The following is an 8,519-nucleotide window of genomic DNA, read 5'->3' on the forward strand; positions in this document are numbered from 1 at the left end:
GTTTAATACCCGTATGCAAAGCACCTGGGGATATTGGGAACATTACAGGACTTGGGCGGTTCATGAATACTTCAGAGATTAAATATCATACTGTTTCGAATTGGGGAACTCCAACCTTCCAGCTGCCTGTTAATGCTTTTCAATTATTTACATCACATGTTGCAAATTCCATTAATAATACGTGTGCTCGGATGGTTAATTGTAGTCGACATAAGGTGCAGAAGGGATGTCTAAAGGTTGGGAGACCCACATGGAATTGTACACAGCACATTAACATATCCAGTATGTACGGACACATTCCTTTACCGGGTGGATGGTTTTGGACATGTGGAGAAACCACTTTTAATTATGTTCCCGCTAATATTTCTGATACCATCTGTTGCCTGAGTCGACTGGTTCCCATTTTCCTTCATAAAAGGGAGTTGCTAGCCCAACGTAGGAAAAGAGAAGCTGTTGCCATGCCGGCTGATTGTAATGACAAGGTGGAATTGCTTAATAAAGCAGAAAGTGTATCACTAGCCATCTCCCTTGTTGGACTTCCTGCATTGGCAGTAAGTAACAGCAATCAATTACATAAATTAGCCTGTAATTATGTTAAGATGATAAATGCCACCTCTCGAGCCATTGCTTTGTTAAATGAAGAGCAGGGTATATTAAGACAAGCTATCTTGGATAATCGTGCAGCTATAGATTACCTGCTATTACAACATCAGTTGGGGTGCGAAACTATAAAGAATATGTGCTGTTTTAATTTAACTGACAACAGTTTTGAAATCAGAACACAGGTAAAAAACTTGAAGGATCTAGCTAATAACATTTTGCAGGACGCCCCTACAACTTGGTGGCAGTGGCTTTGGAGTTGGCTGCCCACTGGATGGCTAAGTCAGATTCTTAGATATGCTATTCTTTTACTCATTTTAAGTATAGGCTTATGCTGTTTTTTACAATACCTTTTCCAGACGTGTACACCTGTTGCTCCGCGACCATTACGTAGTAATTACTTTTTGCTAAAAAATAAAAAAGGGGGAGATGTGGGGTGGACTGAATGAACAGCATACGTTGGCAAACCACGCTGCTGTTCTCAGTACACTATCTCTCAAGACATTGCGATCTGACCAGTGGAAAAACAGGATGTGGTTAACTTTATGGCTGTAAACGATACTGACATCTGTAGTGGTTAAATAACTGCCTGCATATTGCCACGTAGATAATGCTGTTGTACTATGTATGTACGTGATGTTATACAATAGTTAAAGGTCATAGGCTGTTTATGGAGAGAAAATAATCCACGCCTCCAAGCGGAGGTAAAATAAAAGCGGAGACGAGAATTACGAGGGGGGCTCCGAAATTGAACTCTGGTCTCACCGTGTCTCACTGTGTCGTGATATCTACAAACAACAACCTTTTTATGAACAGAGCCAAAACCTCTGAATTTCAGTTAGTCTTGCTTGCTAATATCCTTATTCTAAATATACACTCTGGGCTGGCTCTGCCCTCATCCCTTTCCACAAAACATGCCTTCCAGCTGAAGCTCTTGGCAGAGTCCTGAGAGTCCTGGTAAACGACAGTCCCAGAGATCATTGCAGTGGGCACTTCCTATTGGTAAGCCACTTGGGCTTAATGAAGGCACAAGCTTGTTATCTGAGGATTCTCTGAAAAAGCTGGGAGAGTGGATGGGGAAGGAAACCAAGCCTATTCTGTATCAAGATGAGGGAATTTAGGGTTGCCAGGCTCAGGGCCTGAGAATGATTCTGTATCTTTAAGAGAAGAGAAAGTCAGCCAAGTGTAGGTGTTCTTGCAACACTGTAATGGGAAAAACCACAAGGTGGAATTCTCCCTTCCCTCTGCACAACTTTTAAAGATACAGAAGACCTCTTGGAGGCTGGGCCTGGCAACCAAGATATCTTCTGTATCTTTAAAAGTTGTGCAGGGGGAAGGGAGAATTTAACCTTGTGGTTTTTGTTGCAAGAAAACCTGCACTTGGCTGAATTTTCTCATCTCTTATCTCAGGCCCTGAGCCTGGCAATCCTAGAATTCACCCATCTCTACATGGATGATAGCTCTAGATGTGGCTCCTCTATTGGTTCTTCTTAATTGCTGATTGTTCCTTAAACACTGCTATACTGAATGGAGAAAAAGGAAGGGTTTAAAATCATAGATACTTCCAATCAGAAGCATTGATGCTGTTCCACTCCTTCTGTTATGTTACTGCAATTAGTGGCTACTACCCATTATAACTCAATGAAACTTTAACAGTCAGAGAAGGCAGTATTGGCAGTTGGGTCAAATCAGAGAGGGTAGCCATCACTGTCGTGCTGTCCTTATGAGCGCTTGTACATCCACGGTCAGGCTGCACAAAGCAGTGGCACTCTGCTGTCTTGAAAAAGAGCAACAAAAACCATAAAAAAGGCGGTCTGTGCAGGCAGTCTAAATAAACCAGCATTTTACATTTTAAATTGCACTCCTTTGTTTTCCCACCTTTTCAAGCTGGAGGCAGAGTAGGGAGAACATATCAGGATGTGTCTGAACAGGAGGGGAAGGAAGAAGGGAAAAGCTGGCAGAGCCTGATATTGAATTGAATGAAAAATGGGGATCATCATTCATCTCTGTGGGATAGTATCATTAAGCAGAGCCCCATTATAGTGTTTGAGACACCCACTAAATTTCTTTTTACTCCAGCAGGCCTCTTCTGTCTTATAGGTGTGTAATGTCTGTATCCTTCCAACAGTACTTTTTCTTTTTAAAATCCTCATGATTGGACTGGAAGAATTACAACTTCAGAGGTGGCCCTAGTAATCTGACTTATTAAAGACAAAGGAAGCCGTGGATATAAATAGTTAGGAGTTCACATGAGGTGAAAATATATACAAGTGTCCATGCCACAGGCCTTTGAAAAGTAAAGAGTTTGAGACTACAAGTTTTTGAAAATCAGGTACCAGTCTGCTTCTCCAGCAGAATGAACCAGTCTGACTGCACCCGTACTCAAGAGTACTTGCAACACCTTTTATAAGAGGAGGGTGTTAACCTTGGCATTGCAGTCAAATTCTAGAGAAGTAATTAACTAGCCTACATATATGTTCCCTGTAATTTCATAGCAAACAAGGAAAGAAAGAACAAAGCAAATCCTCAGAGGAGTCAAGAAGTATCTGCTTGCTGGATGTTATATGTATCAAAAAAGTGACACAGGGAAATAGAAAAAAGAAAAGAATAAACTTTCTCATTATACTCATTTTTCAGTACTTAAAGTATAAATGAGGTTTTTTAAAATGTTTTTAAATTTCTCTTTGAAGGCTGTTTGATCTGTGAAGCATCATACAAAGTTGTCTGCCATGAGTATACTAACTTTAAAGGTTGTCCTTTAACTAAAAGAAATAATTTTCATGTTCATATCCAACTTTCCCTTACATTACGTATCTTAGTTACAGGCCTGAAATGCTCTCATTAGCTGATTTAGACCACATCAGACTGATCAGTGTCTAGCTCCAAATCTCTCCTGCATATAAATTAATCAGCCGGAATATTATAATATGCTCTCAGAGGGCTAAAAAGCATTTTCAATTAGATAATGTTATTACAGTCTTAACTCACCTGGTTCTGAAATTGTTTTCAGTGAATTTTCATTCCAACAAAATTACTTGCATCCCAAAGTGTCAGGTCGGAAGAAACCTTTACAAGTAGCTATCATCACAAACCTTACAACAAAAGTAATGCAAAGGAGGCCATTCAAATTAGAATGTGTTATGAGAGGCATTTTCAGAGGTATGAGGAAATATTAATGGTCCAAGGTCCTGGAAAGGCCTCTGTAAGAGTAACTATTTTAATGTAGGTCACAAATTATAATGAAGGGCAATTTCAAACCGGATCATGCCAAAGCTACATCCTATCAGGGGGATAAGATGGGGTGAAAATCATTGAATTAATATGGAGACATGGATGGAGGTTCCAGCGTAATAGATAATTTCCAAGCTACGTCTGCCATCTATAACATATAAATTGGGATCTGTAAAGCCAATTACTGGCATTTGTAATAAAGCCAGGGGCTACAGGGCCTAACTTCATGTTGTGTTAATTGTGCATCGCAAACCTTCATTATGTGCATTTTTCTTTAATCCTAAGCATATAGGGGCAATTTTCATTGGGATCACAGCATATGGGGAGATTGTAACCCTTCTCTCTCCTAATACAAACCTGGTGAAAATCTAGGACTTCCGGGAAGGGTGACTTCGCTTGTGCCTGCTTTTGGGACGGGCTCCCGCCTCAAAAGAAGCTTATTCAGATATAAATCAGTCAGAACATTTTTTTTTTGACTGATGAAATTTCTCCCGGGCAGGGAGAAACGTAGAGATCAACCTCAAAAGCCTGTTTTTGTTGGGAGGACTGGATTTCATTAATTTATGAGATAAGGTCCAGCCAACAATGCCGGACGGACTTCCTAACAAGCTCTATCTGCTTAAGCGATACGTTTATCTTTTCTTTAAAGAGAGAACGGACTAACAGGCAAGCACCCTTCTTTCTATTATTTTTTTTACTTGGTTTAAATTGTTGCAGCAAAAGGAGATTTGTCAGATTGATCGGCTTTGGACAACTTCTGGGTGAGATATAACTCTTCTCTGTTATTCACGAAATTAACAGCTTATCTCTGTTTCTGTCGCAAAAAGCTGTCCTGGAAGTGCATTCTAAAGATAATAAACAGAAGAGGGATTTCTATTCCTGATTTCTATTCCGAGGAATATTATATTGTCTGGGACTATTCTCTTTTTGGTCTATTTTATTTTGACGAATCTGCTTCTTCACGACGCCACTAACTGTTTTGATGCTGGGAACTAAATTTGTTTTGCATTCTTGAACATAGAGAGATAAGGCAGGTTGCTCTGTTTATACTGTGATGTCATCAAGCCTGGAATATTAACCCAATTGTTGCTGAAATAAGAAGTGGTTCTTCTTTATTTTTGTTTTGCTTTGTTTTCGTGGTTTTAAAAATGGCAATCAAGAAAGTGGCTGAGAATCTGGAAGTAATTATGTTTCAGAAAATAATGGATGAGATTGAGATAACGAAACAAACCCTGCGACAGGGTAGTAAGGAGCTGAAAATTGAACTGAGCAAAATGACGCAGGAGCTTAAAGAATTAGGGGATCCTGTGAGAGAGGAGAATGAGATCAGAGATGAGAAAAGAAAAAATAAAGGGAAGATACAAGTCCTGGAGATTGGAACAAATGTGGAATTGGAAAAAGATCTGGAGTTTATGGATTTTAGAAATAAAATCTACTGTTTGGAATTTAACGTTATCTCTGAAGAAATTAATGAAGATATTAGAGATAAAGTTATCAATGGCTTGGATAATCTTCTGGACTGGAATGATGTGATGGAGCTTGATATAGAGAAAATCTATGGAATTAACTGCAGCCATGTGACAATGGAAAAACTCTTAAGAGATGAGCCAGTGCATTTTGTAAAAAAGAAGAACACAGATATGACTTTACAACAGTATTTCAGCAACTTATTCAGAATGGATGGCAAGAAAATATTTGGGATAGAGGAAATTCCCATCAGACTCTTATTATATGACTATGGCTACAACAGCAAGATTATTATGGAATACTGATAATGGAAGATTGGACACTGAAATTACTGGACTTAACAGGACTATTGAAGATGGAAGATGGAACTAATAGGGATAATGGAATAATGGCTATTGAAATTATTGGACCTAACAGATTCTGATGAGATGGATTAATCGAAATGTTTATTTGGACTATGGTTATGACAATAAGATTATTATAATTATTAACGAGATGGATTAATTGACATGTTTATTTGGAGAAAAATTGATAGATATATTTCTTAAAGAATTGAAACCTCTCTTTGACTTTTTGTGGAAAGAATAAAGTAATGTTTATGAGATTTGATGATTAATTAAGATAACTACTGGAGGAAAGTGATTTTATAATATGATTTAAGAGACAGGATTGTTATATATTGTAGACCTATAACTGATTTGATATGTGACAAATGGGAAGTCAACATTTTATTTTTATTTTTTGTTTAATCATTTTTGTTTTGTTTTGTTTTTTGTCTTTGAATGTTTTATGATTTTGTTTTCTATGTTTTATGAAAATTTGAATAAAAATTATTGTAAAAAAAAAAAAACAAACCTGGTGAAAATCTCCAATGGGAGCTGTTTTCTCTAATTGCCCCTGGAGGGTAGGTGGGAGGGAATTTTAATCACAGCTGGGGAAAGGATGGTTAAACTCCCACTCCCTGTAATCTGTGACTTGATGAAAATTGCACACACTTCCACTGAGTATTAAAGAATAGAACCCACATATGAAGTTAAACACTATGTATTTAACATGATGTGTAGTTAGTTCCTCAGAGTCTGCAACTGGGGCCACATTGCACATTACATCACCCTCCCCACAGATACTTCTAAATGCTATTTATAAATAGTGGCCCTCCAACTAATAAATGACATTTATCAAAATATCAGTCATACTTAAAAATACTTAGGGCAGTGGGCATCGGATATTTTTCATTTTAACACCACCACAACCTTGTGAGGTAAGTTAGGTAAACAGTGACTGGTCCAAGGCCACCCTGTCAGCCTTAGCGTTGAATAGGAATTTGAACTCAGGTCTCTCTGGCCCAAGCCCAACATTTTTATCTATTATACTACATTGGATTTATCTTTTGTGCATCTCTTTTGTGCTAGTCAGATCATATGAAAGCATTCACACTAGCACCAGCAGCCCTGAGGAATGTTGGGGTTTTTTGGGGGGGGGAGGGGGATAGTTGTGCTTTCTTTGATTGGGTTGATACATGTGGTAGAAGCCATATGAACATGACAGTGCTCACCTAGAGTGCCACCAAGCTGAAATGGTCACAGATATTAAATATATCTTCTTCACTCAGAAGTAGGGATGTTGAGAATTCTAATGGAAACAGAAACGGATGTGGAAGCTGCAACAGTTTGCATGTTCGTTCGTTGTCAGAACCAGATTTACTTCATGTGAATATAACTGCCATTTGTTGATGCCGGATTCCAGAACTGTGAATATTACATAATTAATACCATTACTGATCATGTTTGCATTGCATTTGCATTCTGTGGACTATAATGACAGAGATAAGATAAATACAATTTCATGTTGCCCACATACTATGATGAGGTGATGATGGTTGGGAATAATTGTGCCCTTTTGTTATCTTCTGACTCTCTGTCATCTTGCTAGGATGCTCTGTACATAGGATGCAAGCTCCACTGAACCCAATGAAACCTACTTCTGAGTAAACATGCATATGATTACCCTATAAATCTCATACATAAGACTGATTTTCAACTCTGTTTGGCCACAGGACTGGTGAAGCAGTTCCTGTTTTGCTTTCTTCCAAATTTCCCATCTTTTCTTAAAGAAATGACTCTTATAATCTGAAGTTTCTCCAAGCTTTTGAACCTCACTTTCAAAATTTATGTTTTCTAAGTCTCCTCTGCTCAACGCCAGCCACATCTTCTACAGCGTGAACATAAGAAGAGCCTGCTGGATCGGGGCAGTGGCCCAGCTAGTCCTGCATCCTGTTCTCACCGTGGCCAACCAGTTGCCTATGGAAGGCCACAAACAGGGCCCGAGCGAAACAGCACTCTCCCCTGCTGCAGTTTCCAGAAACTGGCATGTGCAAAGATTTTTGCACACAGTTGTGTGTTCATACAGTCTGTTGAATGTTACGATATGTGGGGTGACATATTGTATTCCACATTGGCATTCAAAGTTTAGCAGAGCAGTCATAACCATGTTTACTCAGAAGTAAGCCCTACTGAATTCAATGGAGTTTACTCCCAGGTAAAAAGGGTTTGGATTGCACCCTAGTGTAGCATATATGGCTCATCCTAAAGCCACATTAAACACAGTGGGGCTTACTTCTGAATAAATGTGGAAAGGTTTGAGGCTGCAATCCATAACCCCTTACCTGGAAGTAAGTCCCATTGAAACTTCAAAGTTGCCTGTATGTGATATCTGGCTGAGACAAACTTCCTCAGTAAATAATGTAGAATATGCATCTCAAATTCAAAGTCCAAAAATGTCCCAACTTCTCCAGTAGAGCCAAAGTTGTGTTTCACAATAATGATTCATTTATGACCTTTGCTGCATCTGTAGTCACATGACTGAAACCCATATGTCTATAGAGCTATTTATTATAGCCAACACGTACACCACTTAATTTGGGTTTATTGTAGCCACCTATTCAATGGGCCAATTTTAGGAACAAGGATTCCATTTATTCTCAACGGGGTATATTGTTTGCAAACACTTGCACAGGGCTGTAGTTTGTCTATATTCAGCTTGCTGTTCTAAAGACAATTCAAATATTTTATTGCTCTGTATAGCTCCTTTCTCTTTTCCAATAGAAGCAAAATAAAATAAAAAGTGCATGTTAAGCTCAATTTGCATAATATATACGTTCCATGGAATGTCCATGAGTTTCAGTCCATGCTTTGAGTATGACTAACATTTGGTATCACCCC

Source organism: Rhineura floridana, chromosome 3, assembly GCF_030035675.1.
Source record: "Rhineura floridana isolate rRhiFlo1 chromosome 3, rRhiFlo1.hap2, whole genome shotgun sequence".
NCBI classification, from domain to species: domain Eukaryota; kingdom Metazoa; phylum Chordata; class Lepidosauria; order Squamata; family Rhineuridae; genus Rhineura; species Rhineura floridana.